General features: G+C 70.9%; 1 long non-coding RNA gene across 1 annotated transcript in view; it reads right to left on the bottom strand.

Annotated features, from left to right (window-relative positions):
- LOC146394307 (uncharacterized) overlaps positions 1–19,232 on the bottom strand; it is an 86,568-nt gene that overhangs the window by 25,247 nt on the left and 42,089 nt on the right. Inside the window, exons 11-14 of the long non-coding RNA XR_014836259.1 lie at positions 17,491–17,626; positions 12,791–12,926; positions 8,071–8,206; positions 3,371–3,506 (exon numbers count right to left, since the gene is read on the bottom strand). This is a non-coding gene — a long non-coding RNA (uncharacterized LOC146394307). The remainder of the gene's footprint in view (positions 1–3,370; positions 3,507–8,070; positions 8,207–12,790; positions 12,927–17,490; positions 17,627–19,232) is intronic.

Here is a 19,232-nt window from a genome sequence, read left to right as displayed (position 1 = left end):
TCGAGCCACAGCCACTGTAGAAGCAACGCCGAGTAGTTATGTTGTGAGCCACACGGGAAGTCCGAGTTCTCGGCTGCCGAGAGGCGCTCAAATGGAGCCGGGCGGCTGACGTCACGGGCGTCGGCGCGGCGGCCGGGTGGGAGCGAGCGCCACCTGGTGGGCTGCCGGGGGATGGGAGCGCCGCGCGTTGCTGGAGGGGAGGGGAGTGGGGGGGGGTGTCCCGGCGTCCGGGGGGGCGGGGGGGTGGGGTGGGGTGGGGGCGGAGGGGTGGAGGGGGTGAGGGCGCGGGGGTGTGTCCCGGGGGTCGGGGGGGAGTGTGTGTGTGTGTGGGTGGGTGGGGGGATGTCCCGGGGGTCTGGGCTGGCGCTCGGGGGCTTCGGGACAGTGTGGAGCGGTGTGGGGACAGTGCCTCAGGGCCGCACGCTGGGATCGCCCCGCCCTGCCCTGGGGCCTGGCCGGCCTGGCCCTTGGCCTCCGCGGCTCCCCGGCTCCCGGGCCTCCCCTTCCGCCCCTGTGCAGGGGCACTCGTGTCCTGGAGGGACGGCGACCACCGGCTGCCCTGCCTGCCCAGTCCTCGGCCGTACTCAGCCCACGGCGGGCTCCTGGAGAGCCCTGGGCCGGGCCCCCCTCGGTAGTGCCAGGGAGGAAAACGGGGGCTGGTCTGCAGGGGCATTGGCCAGAGGCTGGCGACCACAACCACGGGGGTGGGGGGTGGGGGGGGCGGCGCGGGGTGGGGTGGGGTGGGGTGGGGTGGAGTGGGGGGGGAACCTCCCGGCATGGGGGGTGGGGGGCGGGCCCGGTGGCTGTCTGGGGCGGGAGAGCCGGGGCCCCGAGCACAGCAAGGAGCCGCACCGCCAGCCCAATGGACCCGGTCCCCTGCCGCCCACCCGGGGTCTAGAGGGAGGGTCAGGCCGGGCCCGAAGCCTGCTGGACGCTGCTCTGTCCGCCGCTGGACGCCCAGGACGGTCCCCCTCGCGGGCCATGCCATCACAGCAGCCCCCCGCCGAGGAGCGCCCCAGGCTCGCGAGAAGGAGCGCCCCGGGGGAAGCCGAGGCGCTCCAAGCAGGATGAGGCTACCGGGGGCCGGCTGAGGCCAGGGAGGGCCCGGTTCCCGCCGTTCCCTGGGCTGCTGGCAGGGGCTCCTGGGCGCAAGCCCACCCAAGGCCTTGGAGGAAGTCCCAGGGCTCGGCTGGGCTCGGAGGCCAAGGGGCAGCCGAAGGGAGGGTGCAGAGGCAGGCAGGGGCCGGCTCCCTCCACCCCCACCGGGCCTCCCAGGCCCAGGCAGGCGCCGGCCTCTCGGGTCCTCAGAGCCATGGGGGGCCACGGAGGACAGGACGCAGGGAGAGCAGCACCCCACCCCCGCGGAGAAGGACCTCGCCTCGGGGGGGGGGCCCTGCGGCCAGGGCCCCGGGTCCAGGGCGGGTGGGCTGTGTGAGCGGCAGGCCCCACCAGCTGGCCCTCCCTGCCTCCGTCTGGGATCAGACGACCAGTGTCCACGGCAGCCCGCGGAGCCGAGCCCCGGAAGCTGGGGCCATGGCCCTCGGCCCCAGGCTTCACCGCAGGGCCGGCGGCTGGGCTTCGGCGGCCAGAGGGTGACAGGCCTGAGCCCCAAGCACGCGAACGCAGGAGAGGCAAGACCCGGCCGGCTCTGTCCCTGCCCCCCGAGGCCGCCTTGGACCTGGCGGCGGCGGCGGCGGCGGCGGCGGCGGCGGCGGCCGGACACGAGCCGGGTGGTCTCCTGGGGCAAGACAGACCTTCTCAGGCTGAGGGCCCAAGCAAGGCCCAGCACCAGCCGCCTCCGCGTCAGGAAGGACGGAGCGGACCAAGGCAGGCCCACCGCCTGCCTGGCGGGCACCGAAGGCTTCGCTGGGGTTTCCCGGACACAGGAAGGGAGGGACGCGGGTCCGGGGAGGGCCAGGGGTTCGGAGCCCACAGCTGAGGTCCCGCCCGCAGAGAGCCGCCGGGAGGCCCAAGGGCTGCGAGGGTGGGCCTGGGAGGCGGCCGGAGGAGTCGGCCCAGGCGGAAACAGGCTCTGGGCAGAGGTCGTGCCTGCAAGCCATGCTTCTCGTGGCACGTGGACCCTGCCAGCCTCCCACCCGCCTTGCCCTTGGATCCCTGTGGGCCGCCAGGGCCCTCGGGCACTGGGGGATCCGCGTGGCCCGGCACGTGGCCTCAAGGCCGTTCACAGAGAGGGGTCGCCGGGCCGCTGGGCCGGGGCTGGTGTGCGTGTGTGTGTGTGCGCGGGCGTGTGTCTGTGCGTGTGTGTCCGTGTGTGCGTGCGTGTGTGTGAAGTTCTGGGGCAACCCTGCGTCGGACAAGCCCTCTCTGCACCATTTGCCCACCGGCCTCGGCTCATCTCCTGTCTCTGTCTCGGTCTCTCGGTCAGCTTCTCGCCGTCTGTCCAAGGGCAAGCCGGGTGGGGGTGGGGGTGGGGGTGGGGGTGGGGGTGGGGGGTGGAGAGGGTGGTACGCAAGAGACAAGGAACCCACTGGAGAAGAAAGATGATCTCGGGCCGCGGTGGAGACGACGTCTGAGGGAGGGACCAGGGACCCCTATGGGTGGCTCGCAGGAGGGGCCCCTGGGTGGAGAACTGAAAGGCGAGCGGGTTGTGGCTCTGCCCAGCGCGGTCACCCACCAGGCAGCCTCTCTTGTCACCCTGCTGGTCCTCACGTCAGCATCCACGCGTGCTGATCTCTAGCGGAGGGCTGGCCAGGCCCCGGGACACCCACGCCCGCCAGCGTGCGTGCACGCGCGCGCGCACACACCCCGCCCACCCCACCCCCCCAAACACGCCCCTTCCCTCACCCCCACCAGGGGCAGTGACGGAGAGCTCTGTGATGGTGCCGCACGGGGAGGCCCCGTGAGGCCCCGGTGGCTGAAGGCCTCCCTCCTCGACAGAGCCAAGGGACCCACTCGCAGACATTTCCCCGCGCTGTACCGGCGGCTCCCCTGGCCCATCCATTCCACACAGCGCAGGTGGCATCCACAGAGCAGCCCAGAGGCCCATCCCCATCCATCCCAGGGCAGCCCCTTTCCCCCACCCCCACCCCCGCCCCCACCCGCCAAGCCCAAGTGTGTGCTCCTTGCCCACCATCCCCCCCGACACACACGCCCCCCCCCCAACACGCCCCTTCCCTCACCCCCACAAGGGGCAGTGACAGAGAGCTCTGTGATGGTGCCGCACGGGGAGGCCCCGTGAGGCCCCGGTGGCTGAAGGCCTCCCTCCTCGACAGAGTCTCAGCCAAGCAGCCCTACACGGGCCGGCCCACACAAAGACCGAAGCCGGCCTCCAAACAGCTCCATTTCACCGGGACCAAACTTTCCCGGAAGCAGACCCGGGCACCCCTCTGTCTGTCGCCGCACTACTCACCAGAGCCAAGATCTGGAAGCCACCTAAAGGTCCACTGACAGGTGAGTGCACTTCGAAGGCCCGGGGACATCCATGCGATGGCATCGCACACAGCCAGGAAAAAGCGGCAGAACGAGTGCCATCTGCCGCCGCGGGGCTGGAACGAGAGACCCTCATACTAAGCGAAGGAAGCCAGAAAGGCAAAGACAAGTGCCCTAGGACATCACCTGTTGGTGGACTCTAAACGCCGCAACGGATGGCGCTATCTAAACACCCACCCGCAGACTCCAGAAACCGACGGTGGGCAAGGAGCACACACTTGGGCTTGGCAGGTGGGGGAAAGGGGCTGCCCTGGGATGGATGGGGATGGGCCCCTGGGCTGCTCTGTGGATGCCACCTGCGCTGTGTGGAATGGATGGGCCACGGGAGCCGCCGGTACAGCGCGGGGAAATGTCTGCGAGTGGGTCCCTTGGCGGACCAAGACCCCTGGAAGAAACATTGGACATCAGCTCGACTTTAATCGTAAGAATCGACCTCCGACTCAAAGCAGACGGAGCCACTGCATTGCTGACCGCAGGAGGATTGAGGACGCACGCCCAGCGCCCTCAGCTGCGGGCTCCAAACCCGAGTCAGTTCCCTGTGCAGAAAGAGGCTATCCTCCCAGGCTTCAAGTCAGCGCCAGCGACCTGACGGGGCCGTCTCGGGCATGGGGTGCCACCGTCCGCCCCCCCGCCCCCAGCCCGCCAGCCTTTGCAAACAACGAAACCCAAACGATCCTCCCCGCGGGTTTTTCCAAGCTCTGGTTCAGGTGATCCCGAGGCAGCCTTTGTTTGTTTGTTTGCTTGTTTGTTTGCTTGTTTGTGGATCTGGGCTGCTGGGGCCAGTGGGGGTCTTGGGTGAGCTTCAAGGACCTGTCGGGCCACGAGGGATGTGCGGGTGTGGTGTGGGTGGAGAGCACAGGTGGGCAGCAGGCCCTGCGGGGGAGCGGGCCTGGCGGGGAGGGCAGGAGGCACGGACCGGCCCGTGAGGGACGCGGCGGCGGCGGCGGCGGCGGCGGCGGCGGCGGCGGTGGGGGGCGCTGCGGTGGCGGCGCTTAGGGCAGGTGGCGGCCGCTGTGGGTCGGTGGCTTGAGGCAAGAGAGAGCATTGCGAGGTGCGAGAGTGTGGGTGAGGGTTGCGGGGGGCGCGTGGGAGCGCGTGTGTGAGTGGGGGTGCGGGGCGCGGGAGGTGGGCTCGGGAGAGGCAGGCGAAGGCAGCGGGCGAGCCGGGGCAAAAGGCGAGGCGAAAGGGCCCGGGGCGGGCCGGGGAGGCGAGCGGGAGCGCAAAACAAGTGGCCGCACCTGCGGCATATGGAGGTTCCCAGGCTAGGGGTCGAGCCACAGCCACTGTAGAAGCAACGCCGAGTAGTTATGTTGTGAGCCACACGGGAAGTCCGAGTTCTCGGCTGCCGAGAGGCGCTCAAATGGAGCCGGGCGGCTGACGTCACGGGCGTCGGCGCGGCGGCCGGGTGGGAGCGAGCGCCACCTGGTGGGCTGCCGGGGGATGGGAGCGCCGCGCGTTGCTGGAGGGGAGGGGAGTGGGGGGGGGTGTCCCGGCGTCCGGGGGGGCGGGGGGGTGGGGTGGGGTGGGGGCGGAGGGGTGGAGGGGGTGAGGGCGCGGGGGTGTGTCCCGGGGGTCGGGGGGGGAGTGTGTGTGTGTGTGGGTGGGTGGGGGGATGTCCCGGGGGTCTGGGCTGGCGCTCGGGGGCTTCGGGACAGTGTGGAGCGGTGTGGGGACAGTGCCTCAGGGCCGCACGCTGGGATCGCCCCGCCCTGCCCTGGGGCCTGGCCGGCCTGGCCCTTGGCCTCCGCGGCTCCCCGGCTCCCGGGCCTCCCCTTCCGCCCCTGTGCAGGGGCACTCGTGTCCTGGAGGGACGGCGACCACCGGCTGCCCTGCCTGCCCAGTCCTCGGCCGTACTCAGCCCACGGCGGGCTCCTGGAGAGCCCTGGGCCGGGCCCCCCTCGGTAGTGCCAGGGAGGAAAACGGGGGCTGGTCTGCAGGGGCATTGGCCAGAGGCTGGCGACCACAACCACGGGGGTGGGGGGTGGGGGGGGCGGCGCGGGGTGGGGTGGGGTGGGGTGGGGTGGAGTGGGGGGGGAACCTCCCGGCATGGGGGGTGGGGGGCGGGCCCGGTGGCTGTCTGGGGCGGGAGAGCCGGGGCCCCGAGCACAGCAAGGAGCCGCACCGCCAGCCCAATGGACCCGGTCCCCTGCCGCCCACCCGGGGTCTAGAGGGAGGGTCAGGCCGGGCCCGAAGCCTGCTGGACGCTGCTCTGTCCGCCGCTGGACGCCCAGGACGGTCCCCCTCGCGGGCCATGCCATCACAGCAGCCCCCCGCCGAGGAGCGCCCCAGGCTCGCGAGAAGGAGCGCCCCGGGGGAAGCCGAGGCGCTCCAAGCAGGATGAGGCTACCGGGGGCCGGCTGAGGCCAGGGAGGGCCCGGTTCCCGCCGTTCCCTGGGCTGCTGGCAGGGGCTCCTGGGCGCAAGCCCACCCAAGGCCTTGGAGGAAGTCCCAGGGCTCGGCTGGGCTCGGAGGCCAAGGGGCAGCCGAAGGGAGGGTGCAGAGGCAGGCAGGGGCCGGCTCCCTCCACCCCCACCGGGCCTCCCAGGCCCAGGCAGGCGCCGGCCTCTCGGGTCCTCAGAGCCATGGGGGGCCACGGAGGACAGGACGCAGGGAGAGCAGCACCCCACCCCCGCGGAGAAGGACCTCGCCTCGGGGGGGCCCTGCGGCCAGGGCCCCGGGTCCAGGGCGGGTGGGCTGTGTGAGCGGCAGGCCCCACCAGCTGGCCCTCCCTGCCTCCGTCTGGGATCAGACGACCAGTGTCCACGGCAGCCCGCGGAGCCGAGCCCCGGAAGCTGGGGCCATGGCCCTCGGCCCCAGGCTTCACCGCAGGGCCGGCGGCTGGGCTTCGGCGGCCAGAGGGTGACAGGCCTGAGCCCCAAGCACGCGAACGCAGGAGAGGCAAGACCCGGCCGGCTCTGTCCCTGCCCCCCGAGGCCGCCTTGGACCTGGCGGCGGCGGCGGCGGCGGCGGCCGGACACGAGCCGGGTGGTCTCCTGGGGCAAGACAGACCTTCTCAGGCTGAGGGCCCAAGCAAGGCCCAGCACCAGCCGCCTCCGCGTCAGGAAGGACGGAGCGGACCAAGGCAGGCCCACCGCCTGCCTGGCGGGCACCGAAGGCTTCGCTGGGGTTTCCCGGACACAGGAAGGGAGGGACGCGGGTCCGGGGAGGGCCAGGGGTTCGGAGCCCACAGCTGAGGTCCCGCCCGCAGAGAGCCGCCGGGAGGCCCAAGGGCTGCGAGGGTGGGCCTGGGAGGCGGCCGGAGGAGTCGGCCCAGGCGGAAACAGGCTCTGGGCAGAGGTCGTGCCTGCAAGCCATGCTTCTCGTGGCACGTGGACCCTGCCAGCCTCCCACCCGCCTTGCCCTTGGATCCCTGTGGGCCGCCAGGGCCCTCGGGCACTGGGGGATCCGCGTGGCCCGGCACGTGGCCTCAAGGCCGTTCACAGAGAGGGGTCGCCGGGCCGCTGGGCCGGGGCTGGTGTGCGTGTGTGTGTGTGCGCGGGCGTGTGTCTGTGCGTGTGTGTCCGTGTGTGCGTGCGTGTGTGTGAAGTTCTGGGGCAACCCTGCGTCGGACAAGCCCTCTCTGCACCATTTGCCCACCGGCCTCGGCTCATCTCCTGTCTCTGTCTCGGTCTCTCGGTCAGCTTCTCGCCGTCTGTCCAAGGGCAAGCCGGGTGGGGGTGGGGGTGGGGGTGGGGGTGGGGGGTGGAGAGGGTGGTACGCAAGAGACAAGGAACCCACTGGAGAAGAAAGATGATCTCGGGCCGCGGTGGAGACGACGTCTGAGGGAGGGACCAGGGACCCCTATGGGTGGCTCGCAGGAGGGGCCCCTGGGTGGAGAACTGAAAGGCGAGCGGGTTGTGGCTCTGCCCAGCGCGGTCACCCACCAGGCAGCCTCTCTTGTCACCCTGCTGGTCCTCACGTCAGCATCCACGCGTGCTGATCTCTAGCGGAGGGCTGGCCAGGCCCCGGGACACCCACGCCCGCCAGCGTGCGTGCACGCGCGCGCGCACACACCCCGCCCACCCCACCCCCCCAAACACGCCCCTTCCCTCACCCCCACCAGGGGCAGTGACGGAGAGCTCTGTGATGGTGCCGCACGGGGAGGCCCCGTGAGGCCCCGGTGGCTGAAGGCCTCCCTCCTCGACAGAGCCAAGGGACCCACTCGCAGACATTTCCCCGCGCTGTACCGGCGGCTCCCCTGGCCCATCCATTCCACACAGCGCAGGTGGCATCCACAGAGCAGCCCAGAGGCCCATCCCCATCCATCCCAGGGCAGCCCCTTTCCCCCACCCCCACCCCCGCCCCCACCCGCCAAGCCCAAGTGTGTGCTCCTTGCCCACCATCCCCCCCGACACACACGCCCCCCCCCCCAACACGCCCCTTCCCTCACCCCCACAAGGGGCAGTGACAGAGAGCTCTGTGATGGTGCCGCACGGGGAGGCCCCGTGAGGCCCCGGTGGCTGAAGGCCTCCCTCCTCGACAGAGTCTCAGCCAAGCAGCCCTACACGGGCCGGCCCACACAAAGACCGAAGCCGGCCTCCAAACAGCTCCATTTCACCGGGACCAAACTTTCCCGGAAGCAGACCCGGGCACCCCTCTGTCTGTCGCCGCACTACTCACCAGAGCCAAGATCTGGAAGCCACCTAAAGGTCCACTGACAGGTGAGTGCACTTCGAAGGCCCGGGGACATCCATGCGATGGCATCGCACACAGCCAGGAAAAAGCGGCAGAACGAGTGCCATCTGCCGCCGCGGGGCTGGAACGAGAGACCCTCATACTAAGCGAAGGAAGCCAGAAAGGCAAAGACAAGTGCCCTAGGACATCACCTGTTGGTGGACTCTAAACGCCGCAACGGATGGCGCTATCTAAACACCCACCCGCAGACTCCAGAAACCGACGGTGGGCAAGGAGCACACACTTGGGCTTGGCAGGTGGGGGAAAGGGGCTGCCCTGGGATGGATGGGGATGGGCCCCTGGGCTGCTCTGTGGATGCCACCTGCGCTGTGTGGAATGGATGGGCCACGGGAGCCGCCGGTACAGCGCGGGGAAATGTCTGCGAGTGGGTCCCTTGGCGGACCAAGACCCCTGGAAGAAACATTGGACATCAGCTCGACTTTAATCGTAAGAATCGACCTCCGACTCAAAGCAGACGGAGCCACTGCATTGCTGACCGCAGGAGGATTGAGGACGCACGCCCAGCGCCCTCAGCTGCGGGCTCCAAACCCGAGTCAGTTCCCTGTGCAGAAAGAGGCTATCCTCCCAGGCTTCAAGTCAGCGCCAGCGACCTGACGGGGCCGTCTCGGGCATGGGGTGCCACCGTCCGCCCCCCCGCCCCCAGCCCGCCAGCCTTTGCAAACAACGAAACCCAAACGATCCTCCCCGCGGGTTTTTCCAAGCTCTGGTTCAGGTGATCCCGAGGCAGCCTTTGTTTGTTTGTTTGCTTGTTTGTTTGCTTGTTTGTGGATCTGGGCTGCTGGGGCCAATGGGGGTCTTGGGTGGGCTTCAAGGACCTGTCGGGCCACGAGGGATGTGCGGGTGTGGTGTGGGTGGAGAGCACAGGTGGGCAGCAGGCCCTGCGGGGGAGCGGGCCTGGCGGGGAGGGCAGGAGGCTCGGACCGGCCCGTGAGGGACGCGGCGGCGGCGGCGGCGGCGGCGGGGGGCGCTGCGGTGGCGGCGCTTAGGGCAGGTGGCGGCCGCTGTGGGTCGGTGGCTTGAGGCAAGAGAGAGCATTGCGAGGTGCGAGAGTGTGGGTGAGGGTTGCGGGGGGCGCGTGGGAGCGCGTGTGTGAGTGGGGGTGCGGGGCGCGGGGGGTCGGGGGTGCGGGGCGCGGGAGGTGGGCTCGGGAGAGGCAGGCGAAGGCAGCGGGCGAGCCGGGGCAAAAGGCGAGGCGAAAGGGCCCGGGGCGGGCCGGGGAGGCGAGCGGGAGCGCAAAACAAGTGGCCGCACCTGCGGCATATGGAGGTTCCCAGGCTAGGGGTCGAGCCACAGCCACTGTAGAAGCAACGCCGAGTAGTTATGTTGTGAGCCACACGGGAAGTCCGAGTTCTCGGCTGCCGAGAGGCGCTCAAATGGAGCCGGGCGGCTGACGTCACGGGCGTCGGCGCGGCGGCCGGGTGGGAGCGAGCGCCACCTGGTGGGCTGCCGGGGGATGGGAGCGCCGCGCGTTGCTGGAGGGGAGGGGAGTGGGGGGGGGTGTCCCGGCGTCCGGGGGGGCGGGGGGGTGGGGTGGGGTGGGGGCGGAGGGGTGGAGGGGGTGAGGGCGCGGGGGTGTGTCCCGGGGGTCGGGGGGGAGTGTGTGTGTGTGTGGGTGGGTGGGGGGATGTCCCGGGGGTCTGGGCTGGCGCTCGGGGGCTTCGGGACAGTGTGGAGCGGTGTGGGGACAGTGCCTCAGGGCCGCACGCTGGGATCGCCCCGCCCTGCCCTGGGGCCTGGCCGGCCTGGCCCTTGGCCTCCGCGGCTCCCCGGCTCCCGGGCCTCCCCTTCCGCCCCTGTGCAGGGGCACTCGTGTCCTGGAGGGACGGCGACCACCGGCTGCCCTGCCTGCCCAGTCCTCGGCCGTACTCAGCCCACGGCGGGCTCCTGGAGAGCCCTGGGCCGGGCCCCCCTCGGTAGTGCCAGGGAGGAAAACGGGGGCTGGTCTGCAGGGGCATTGGCCAGAGGCTGGCGACCACAACCACGGGGGTGGGGGGTGGGGGGGGCGGCGCGGGGTGGGGTGGGGTGGGGTGGGGTGGAGTGGGGGGGGAACCTCCCGGCATGGGGGGTGGGGGGCGGGCCCGGTGGCTGTCTGGGGCGGGAGAGCCGGGGCCCCGAGCACAGCAAGGAGCCGCACCGCCAGCCCAATGGACCCGGTCCCCTGCCGCCCACCCGGGGTCTAGAGGGAGGGTCAGGCCGGGCCCGAAGCCTGCTGGACGCTGCTCTGTCCGCCGCTGGACGCCCAGGACGGTCCCCCTCGCGGGCCATGCCATCACAGCAGCCCCCCGCCGAGGAGCGCCCCAGGCTCGCGAGAAGGAGCGCCCCGGGGGAAGCCGAGGCGCTCCAAGCAGGATGAGGCTACCGGGGGCCGGCTGAGGCCAGGGAGGGCCCGGTTCCCGCCGTTCCCTGGGCTGCTGGCAGGGGCTCCTGGGCGCAAGCCCACCCAAGGCCTTGGAGGAAGTCCCAGGGCTCGGCTGGGCTCGGAGGCCAAGGGGCAGCCGAAGGGAGGGTGCAGAGGCAGGCAGGGGCCGGCTCCCTCCACCCCCACCGGGCCTCCCAGGCCCAGGCAGGCGCCGGCCTCTCGGGTCCTCAGAGCCATGGGGGGCCACGGAGGACAGGACGCAGGGAGAGCAGCACCCCACCCCCGCGGAGAAGGACCTCGCCTCGGGGGGGGGCCCTGCGGCCAGGGCCCCGGGTCCAGGGCGGGTGGGCTGTGTGAGCGGCAGGCCCCACCAGCTGGCCCTCCCTGCCTCCGTCTGGGATCAGACGACCAGTGTCCACGGCAGCCCGCGGAGCCGAGCCCCGGAAGCTGGGGCCATGGCCCTCGGCCCCAGGCTTCACCGCAGGGCCGGCGGCTGGGCTTCGGCGGCCAGAGGGTGACAGGCCTGAGCCCCAAGCACGCGAACGCAGGAGAGGCAAGACCCGGCCGGCTCTGTCCCTGCCCCCCGAGGCCGCCTTGGACCTGGCGGCGGCGGCGGCGGCGGCGGCGGCGGCCGGACACGAGCCGGGTGGTCTCCTGGGGCAAGACAGACCTTCTCAGGCTGAGGGCCCAAGCAAGGCCCAGCACCAGCCGCCTCCGCGTCAGGAAGGACGGAGCGGACCAAGGCAGGCCCACCGCCTGCCTGGCGGGCACCGAAGGCTTCGCTGGGGTTTCCCGGACACAGGAAGGGAGGGACGCGGGTCCGGGGAGGGCCAGGGGTTCGGAGCCCACAGCTGAGGTCCCGCCCGCAGAGAGCCGCCGGGAGGCCCAAGGGCTGCGAGGGTGGGCCTGGGAGGCGGCCGGAGGAGTCGGCCCAGGCGGAAACAGGCTCTGGGCAGAGGTCGTGCCTGCAAGCCATGCTTCTCGTGGCACGTGGACCCTGCCAGCCTCCCACCCGCCTTGCCCTTGGATCCCTGTGGGCCGCCAGGGCCCTCGGGCACTGGGGGATCCGCGTGGCCCGGCACGTGGCCTCAAGGCCGTTCACAGAGAGGGGTCGCCGGGCCGCTGGGCCGGGGCTGGTGTGCGTGTGTGTGTGTGCGCGGGCGTGTGTCTGTGCGTGTGTGTCCGTGTGTGCGTGCGTGTGTGTGAAGTTCTGGGGCAACCCTGCGTCGGACAAGCCCTCTCTGCACCATTTGCCCACCGGCCTCGGCTCATCTCCTGTCTCTGTCTCGGTCTCTCGGTCAGCTTCTCGCCGTCTGTCCAAGGGCAAGCCGGGTGGGGGTGGGGGTGGGGGTGGGGGTGGGGGTGGGGGGTGGAGAGGGTGGTACGCAAGAGACAAGGAACCCACTGGAGAAGAAAGATGATCTCGGGCCGCGGTGGAGACGACGTCTGAGGGAGGGACCAGGGACCCCTATGGGTGGCTCGCAGGAGGGGCCCCTGGGTGGAGAACTGAAAGGCGAGCGGGTTGTGGCTCTGCCCAGCGCGGTCACCCACCAGGCAGCCTCTCTTGTCACCCTGCTGGTCCTCACGTCAGCATCCACGCGTGCTGATCTCTAGCGGAGGGCTGGCCAGGCCCCGGGACACCCACGCCCGCCAGCGTGCGTGCACGCGCGCGCGCACACACCCCGCCCACCCCACCCCCCCAAACACGCCCCTTCCCTCACCCCCACCAGGGGCAGTGACGGAGAGCTCTGTGATGGTGCCGCACGGGGAGGCCCCGTGAGGCCCCGGTGGCTGAAGGCCTCCCTCCTCGACAGAGCCAAGGGACCCACTCGCAGACATTTCCCCGCGCTGTACCGGCGGCTCCCCTGGCCCATCCATTCCACACAGCGCAGGTGGCATCCACAGAGCAGCCCAGAGGCCCATCCCCATCCATCCCAGGGCAGCCCCTTTCCCCCACCCCCACCCCCGCCCCCACCCGCCAAGCCCAAGTGTGTGCTCCTTGCCCACCATCCCCCCCGACACACACGCCCCCCCCCCAACACGCCCCTTCCCTCACCCCCACAAGGGGCAGTGACAGAGAGCTCTGTGATGGTGCCGCACGGGGAGGCCCCGTGAGGCCCCGGTGGCTGAAGGCCTCCCTCCTCGACAGAGTCTCAGCCAAGCAGCCCTACACGGGCCGGCCCACACAAAGACCGAAGCCGGCCTCCAAACAGCTCCATTTCACCGGGACCAAACTTTCCCGGAAGCAGACCCGGGCACCCCTCTGTCTGTCGCCGCACTACTCACCAGAGCCAAGATCTGGAAGCCACCTAAAGGTCCACTGACAGGTGAGTGCACTTCGAAGGCCCGGGGACATCCATGCGATGGCATCGCACACAGCCAGGAAAAAGCGGCAGAACGAGTGCCATCTGCCGCCGCGGGGCTGGAACGAGAGACCCTCATACTAAGCGAAGGAAGCCAGAAAGGCAAAGACAAGTGCCCTAGGACATCACCTGTTGGTGGACTCTAAACGCCGCAACGGATGGCGCTATCTAAACACCCACCCGCAGACTCCAGAAACCGACGGTGGGCAAGGAGCACACACTTGGGCTTGGCAGGTGGGGGAAAGGGGCTGCCCTGGGATGGATGGGGATGGGCCCCTGGGCTGCTCTGTGGATGCCACCTGCGCTGTGTGGAATGGATGGGCCACGGGAGCCGCCGGTACAGCGCGGGGAAATGTCTGCGAGTGGGTCCCTTGGCGGACCAAGACCCCTGGAAGAAACATTGGACATCAGCTCGACTTTAATCGTAAGAATCGACCTCCGACTCAAAGCAGACGGAGCCACTGCATTGCTGACCGCAGGAGGATTGAGGACGCACGCCCAGCGCCCTCAGCTGCGGGCTCCAAACCCGAGTCAGTTCCCTGTGCAGAAAGAGGCTATCCTCCCAGGCTTCAAGTCAGCGCCAGCGACCTGACGGGGCCGTCTCGGGCATGGGGTGCCACCGTCCGCCCCCCCGCCCCCAGCCCGCCAGCCTTTGCAAACAACGAAACCCAAACGATCCTCCCCGCGGGTTTTTCCAAGCTCTGGTTCAGGTGATCCCGAGGCAGCCTTTGTTTGTTTGTTTGCTTGTTTGTTTGCTTGTTTGTGGATCTGGGCTGCTGGGGCCAGTGGGGGTCTTGGGTGAGCTTCAAGGACCTGTCGGGCCACGAGGGATGTGCGGGTGTGGTGTGGGTGGAGAGCACAGGTGGGCAGCAGGCCCTGCGGGGGAGCGGGCCTGGCGGGGAGGGCAGGAGGCACGGACCGGCCCGTGAGGGACGCGGCGGCGGCGGCGGCGGCGGCGGCGGCGGCGGCGGTGGGGGGCGCTGCGGTGGCGGCGCTTAGGGCAGGTGGCGGCCGCTGTGGGTCGGTGGCTTGAGGCAAGAGAGAGCATTGCGAGGTGCGAGAGTGTGGGTGAGGGTTGCGGGGGGCGCGTGGGAGCGCGTGTGTGAGTGGGGGTGCGGGGCGCGGGAGGTGGGCTCGGGAGAGGCAGGCGAAGGCAGCGGGCGAGCCGGGGCAAAAGGCGAGGCGAAAGGGCCCGGGGCGGGCCGGGGAGGCGAGCGGGAGCGCAAAACAAGTGGCCGCACCTGCGGCATATGGAGGTTCCCAGGCTAGGGGTCGAGCCACAGCCACTGTAGAAGCAACGCCGAGTAGTTATGTTGTGAGCCACACGGGAAGTCCGAGTTCTCGGCTGCCGAGAGGCGCTCAAATGGAGCCGGGCGGCTGACGTCACGGGCGTCGGCGCGGCGGCCGGGTGGGAGCGAGCGCCACCTGGTGGGCTGCCGGGGGATGGGAGCGCCGCGCGTTGCTGGAGGGGAGGGGAGTGGGGGGGGGTGTCCCGGCGTCCGGGGGGGCGGGGGGGTGGGGTGGGGTGGGGGCGGAGGGGTGGAGGGGGTGAGGGCGCGGGGGTGTGTCCCGGGGGTCGGGGGGGGAGTGTGTGTGTGTGTGGGTGGGTGGGGGGATGTCCCGGGGGTCTGGGCTGGCGCTCGGGGGCTTCGGGACAGTGTGGAGCGGTGTGGGGACAGTGCCTCAGGGCCGCACGCTGGGATCGCCCCGCCCTGCCCTGGGGCCTGGCCGGCCTGGCCCTTGGCCTCCGCGGCTCCCCGGCTCCCGGGCCTCCCCTTCCGCCCCTGTGCAGGGGCACTCGTGTCCTGGAGGGACGGCGACCACCGGCTGCCCTGCCTGCCCAGTCCTCGGCCGTACTCAGCCCACGGCGGGCTCCTGGAGAGCCCTGGGCCGGGCCCCCCTCGGTAGTGCCAGGGAGGAAAACGGGGGCTGGTCTGCAGGGGCATTGGCCAGAGGCTGGCGACCACAACCACGGGGGTGGGGGGTGGGGGGGGCGGCGCGGGGTGGGGTGGGGTGGGGTGGGGTGGAGTGGGGGGGGAACCTCCCGGCATGGGGGGTGGGGGGCGGGCCCGGTGGCTGTCTGGGGCGGGAGAGCCGGGGCCCCGAGCACAGCAAGGAGCCGCACCGCCAGCCCAATGGACCCGGTCCCCTGCCGCCCACCCGGGGTCTAGAGGGAGGGTCAGGCCGGGCCCGAAGCCTGCTGGACGCTGCTCTGTCCGCCGCTGGACGCCCAGGACGGTCCCCCTCGCGGGCCATGCCATCACAGCAGCCCCCCGCCGAGGAGCGCCCCAGGCTCGCGAGAAGGAGCGCCCCGGGGGAAGCCGAGGCGCTCCAAGCAGGATGAGGCTACCGGGGGCCGGCTGAGGCCAGGGAGGGCCCGGTTCCCGCCGTTCCCTGGGCTGCTGGCAGGGGCTCCTGGGCGCAAGCCCACCCAAGGCCTTGGAGGAAGTCCCAGGGCTCGGCTGGGCTCGGAGGCCAAGGGGCAGCCGAAGGGAGGGTGCAGAGGCAGGCAGGGGCCGGCTCCCTCCACCCCCACCGGGCCTCCCAGGCCCAGGCAGGCGCCGGCCTCTCGGGTCCTCAGAGCCATGGGGGGCCACGGAGGACAGGACGCAGGGAGAGCAGCACCCCACCCCCGCGGAGAAGGACCTCGCCTCGGGGGGGCCCTGCGGCCAGGGCCCCGGGTCCAGGGCGGGTGGGCTGTGTGAGCGGCAGGCCCCACCAGCTGGCCCTCCCTGCCTCCGTCTGGGATCAGACGACCAGTGTCCACGGCAGCCCGCGGAGCCGAGCCCCGGAAGCTGGGGCCATGGCCCTCGGCCCCAGGCTTCACCGCAGGGCCGGCGGCTGGGCTTCGGCGGCCAGAGGGTGACAGGCCTGAGCCCCAAGCACGCGAACGCAGGAGAGGCAAGACCCGGCCGGCTCTGTCCCTGCCCCCCGAGGCCGCCTTGGACCTGGCGGCGGCGGCGGCGGCGGCGGCCGGACACGAGCCGGGTGGTCTCCTGGGGCAAGACAGACCTTCTCAGGCTGAGGGCCCAAGCAAGGCCCAGCACCAGCCGCCTCCGCGTCAGGAAGGACGGAGCGGACCAAGGCAGGCCCACCGCCTGCCTGGCGGGCACCGAAGGCTTCGCTGGGGTTTCCCGGACACAGGAAGGGAGGGACGCGGGTCCGGGGAGGGCCAGGGGTTCGGAGCCCACAGCTGAGGTCCCGCCCGCAGAGAGCCGCCGGGAGGCCCAAGGGCTGCGAGGGTGGGCCTGGGAGGCGGCCGGAGGAGTCGGCCCAGGCGGAAACAGGCTCTGGGCAGAGGTCGTGCCTGCAAGCCATGCTTCTCGTGGCACGTGGACCCTGCCAGCCTCCCACCCGCCTTGCCCTTGGATCCCTGTGGGCCGCCAGGGCCCTCGGGCACTGGGGGATCCGCGTGGCCCGGCACGTGGCCTCAAGGCCGTTCACAGAGAGGGGTCGCCGGGCCGCTGGGCCGGGGCTGGTGTGCGTGTGTGTGTGTGCGCGGGCGTGTGTCTGTGCGTGTGTGTCCGTGTGTGCGTGCGTGTGTGTGAAGTTCTGGGGCAACCCTGCGTCGGACAAGCCCTCTCTGCACCATTTGCCCACCGGCCTCGGCTCATCTCCTGTCTCTGTCTCGGTCTCTCGGTCAGCTTCTCGCCGTCTGTCCAAGGGCAAGCCGGGTGGGGGTGGGGGTGGGGGTGGGGGTGGGGGGTGGAGAGGGTGGTACGCAAGAGACAAGGAACCCACTGGAGAAGAAAGATGATCTCGGGCCGCGGTGGAGACGACGTCTGAGGGAGGGACCAGGGACCCCTATGGGTGGCTCGCAGGAGGGGCCCCTGGGTGGAGAACTGAAAGGCGAGCGGGTTGTGGCTCTGCCCAGCGCGGTCACCCACCAGGCAGCCTCTCTTGTCACCCTGCTGGTCCTCACGTCAGCATCCACGCGTGCTGATCTCTAGCGGAGGGCTGGCCAGGCCCCGGGACACCCACGCCCGCCAGCGTGCGTGCACGCGCGCGCGCACACACCCCGCCCACCCCACCCCCCCAAACACGCCCCTTCCCTCACCCCCACCAGGGGCAGTGACGGAGAGCTCTGTGATGGTGCCGCACGGGGAGGCCCCGTGAGGCCCCGGTGGCTGAAGGCCTCCCTCCTCGACAGAGCCAAGGGACCCACTCGCAGACATTTCCCCGCGCTGTACCGGCGGCTCCCCTGGCCCATCCATTCCACACAGCGCAGGTGGCATCCACAGAGCAGCCCAGAGGCCCATCCCCATCCATCCCAGGGCAGCCCCTTTCCCCCACCCCCACCCCCGCCCCCACCCGCCAAGCCCAAGTGTGTGCTCCTTGCCCACCATCCCCCCCGACACACACGCCCCCCCCCCCAACACGCCCCTTCCCTCACCCCCACAAGGGGCAGTGACAGAGAGCTCTGTGATGGTGCCGCACGGGGAGGCCCCGTGAGGCCCCGGTGGCTGAAGGCCTCCCTCCTCGACAGAGTCTCAGCCAAGCAGCCCTACACGGGCCGGCCCACACAAAGACCGAAGCCGGCCTCCAAACAGCTCCATTTCACCGGGACCAAACTTTCCCGGAAGCAGACCCGGGCACCCCTCTGTCTGTCGCCGCACTACTCACCAGAGCCAAGATCTGGAAGCCACCTAAAGGTCCACTGACAGGTGAGTGCACTTCGAAGGCCCGGGGACATCCATGCGATGGCATCGCACACAGCCAGGAAAAAGCGGCAGAACGAGTGCCATCTGCCGCCGCGGGGCTGGAACGAGAGACCCTCATACTAAGCGAAGGAAGCCAGAAAGGCAAAGACAAGTGCCCTAGGACATCACCTGTTGGTGGACTCTAAACGCCGCAACGGATGGCGCTATCTAAACACCCACCCGCAGACTCCAGAAACCGACGGTGGGCAAGGAGCACACACTTGGGCTTGGCAGGTGGGGGAAAGGGGCTGCCCTGGGATGGATGGGGATGGGCCCCTGGGCTGCTCTGTGGATGCCACCTGCGCTGTGTGGAATGGATGGGCCACGGGAGCCGCCGGTACAGCGCGGGGAAATGTCTGCGAGTGGGTCCCTTGGCGGACCAAGACCCCTGGAAGAAACATTGGACATCAGCTCGACTTTAATCGTAAGAATCGACCTCCGACTCAAAGCAGACGGAGCCACTGCATTGCTGACCGCAGGAGGATTGAGGACGCACGCCCAGCGCCCTCAGCTGCGGGCTCCAAACCCGAGTCAGTTCCCTGTGCAGAAAGAGGCTATCCTCCCAGGCTTCAAGTCAGCGCCAGCGACCTGACGGGGCCGTCTCGGGCATGGGGTGCCACCGTCCGCCCCCCCGCCCCCAGCCCGCCAGCCTTTGCAAACAACGAAACCCAAACGATCCTCCCCGCGGGTTTTTCCAAGCTCTGGTTCAGGTGATCCCGAGGCAGCCTTTGTTTGTTTGTTTGCTTGTTTGTTTGCTTGTTTGTGGATCTGGGCTGCTGGGGCCAATGGGGGTCTTGGGTGGGCTTCAAGGACCTGTCGGGCCACGAGGGATGTGCGGGTGTGGTGTGGGTGGAGAGCACAGGTGGGCAGCAGGCCCTGCGGGGGAGCGGGCCTGGCGGGGAGGGCAGGAGGCTCGGACCGGCCCGTGAGGGACGCGGCGGCGGCGGCGGCGGCGGCGGGGGGCGCTGCGGTGGCGGCGCTTAGGGCAGGTGGCGGCCGCTGTGGGTCGGTGGCTTGAGGCAAGAGAGAGCATTGCGAGGTGCGAGAGTGTGGGTGAGGGTTGCGGGGGGCGCGTGGGAGCGCGTGTGTGAGTGGGGGTGCGGGGCGCGGGGGGTCGGGGGTGCGGGGCGCGGGAGGTGGGCTCGGGAGAGGCAGGCGAAGGCAGCGGGCGAGCCGGGGCAAAAGGCGAGGCGAAAGGGCCCGGGGCGGGCCGGGGAGGCGAGCGGGAGCGCAAAACAAGTGGCCGCACCTGCGGCATATGGAGGTTCCCAGGCTAGGGGTCGAGCCACAGCCACTGTAGAAGCAACGCCGAGTAGTTATGTTGTGAGCCACACGGGAAGTCCGAGTTCTCGGCTGCCGAGAGGCGCTCAAATGGAGCCGGGCGGCTGACGTCACGGGCGTCGGCGCGGCGGCCGGGTGGGAGCGAGCGCCACCTGGTGGGCTGCCGGGGGATGGGAGCGCCGCGCGTTGCTGGAGGGGAGGGGAGTGGGGGGGGGTGTCCCGGCGTCCGGGGGGGCGGGGGGGTGGGGTGGGGTGGGGGCGGAGGGGTGGAGGGGGTGAGGGCGCGGGGGTGTGTCCCGGGGGTCGGGGGGGAGTGTGTGTGTGTGTGGGTGGGTGGGGGGATGTCCCGGGGGTCTGGGCTGGCGCTCGGGGGCTTCGGGACAG

Source organism: Sus scrofa, unplaced genomic scaffold, assembly GCF_054392235.1.
Source record: "Sus scrofa isolate SSC_HxYL_T2T_F1_AM1 unplaced genomic scaffold, Sscrofa_HxYL_maternal_Yorkshire_Landrace_v2.0 dam_167, whole genome shotgun sequence".
NCBI classification, from domain to species: Eukaryota; Metazoa; Chordata; class Mammalia; order Artiodactyla; family Suidae; genus Sus; species Sus scrofa.
This window is presented reverse-complemented; position numbering and strand designations above follow the sequence as displayed.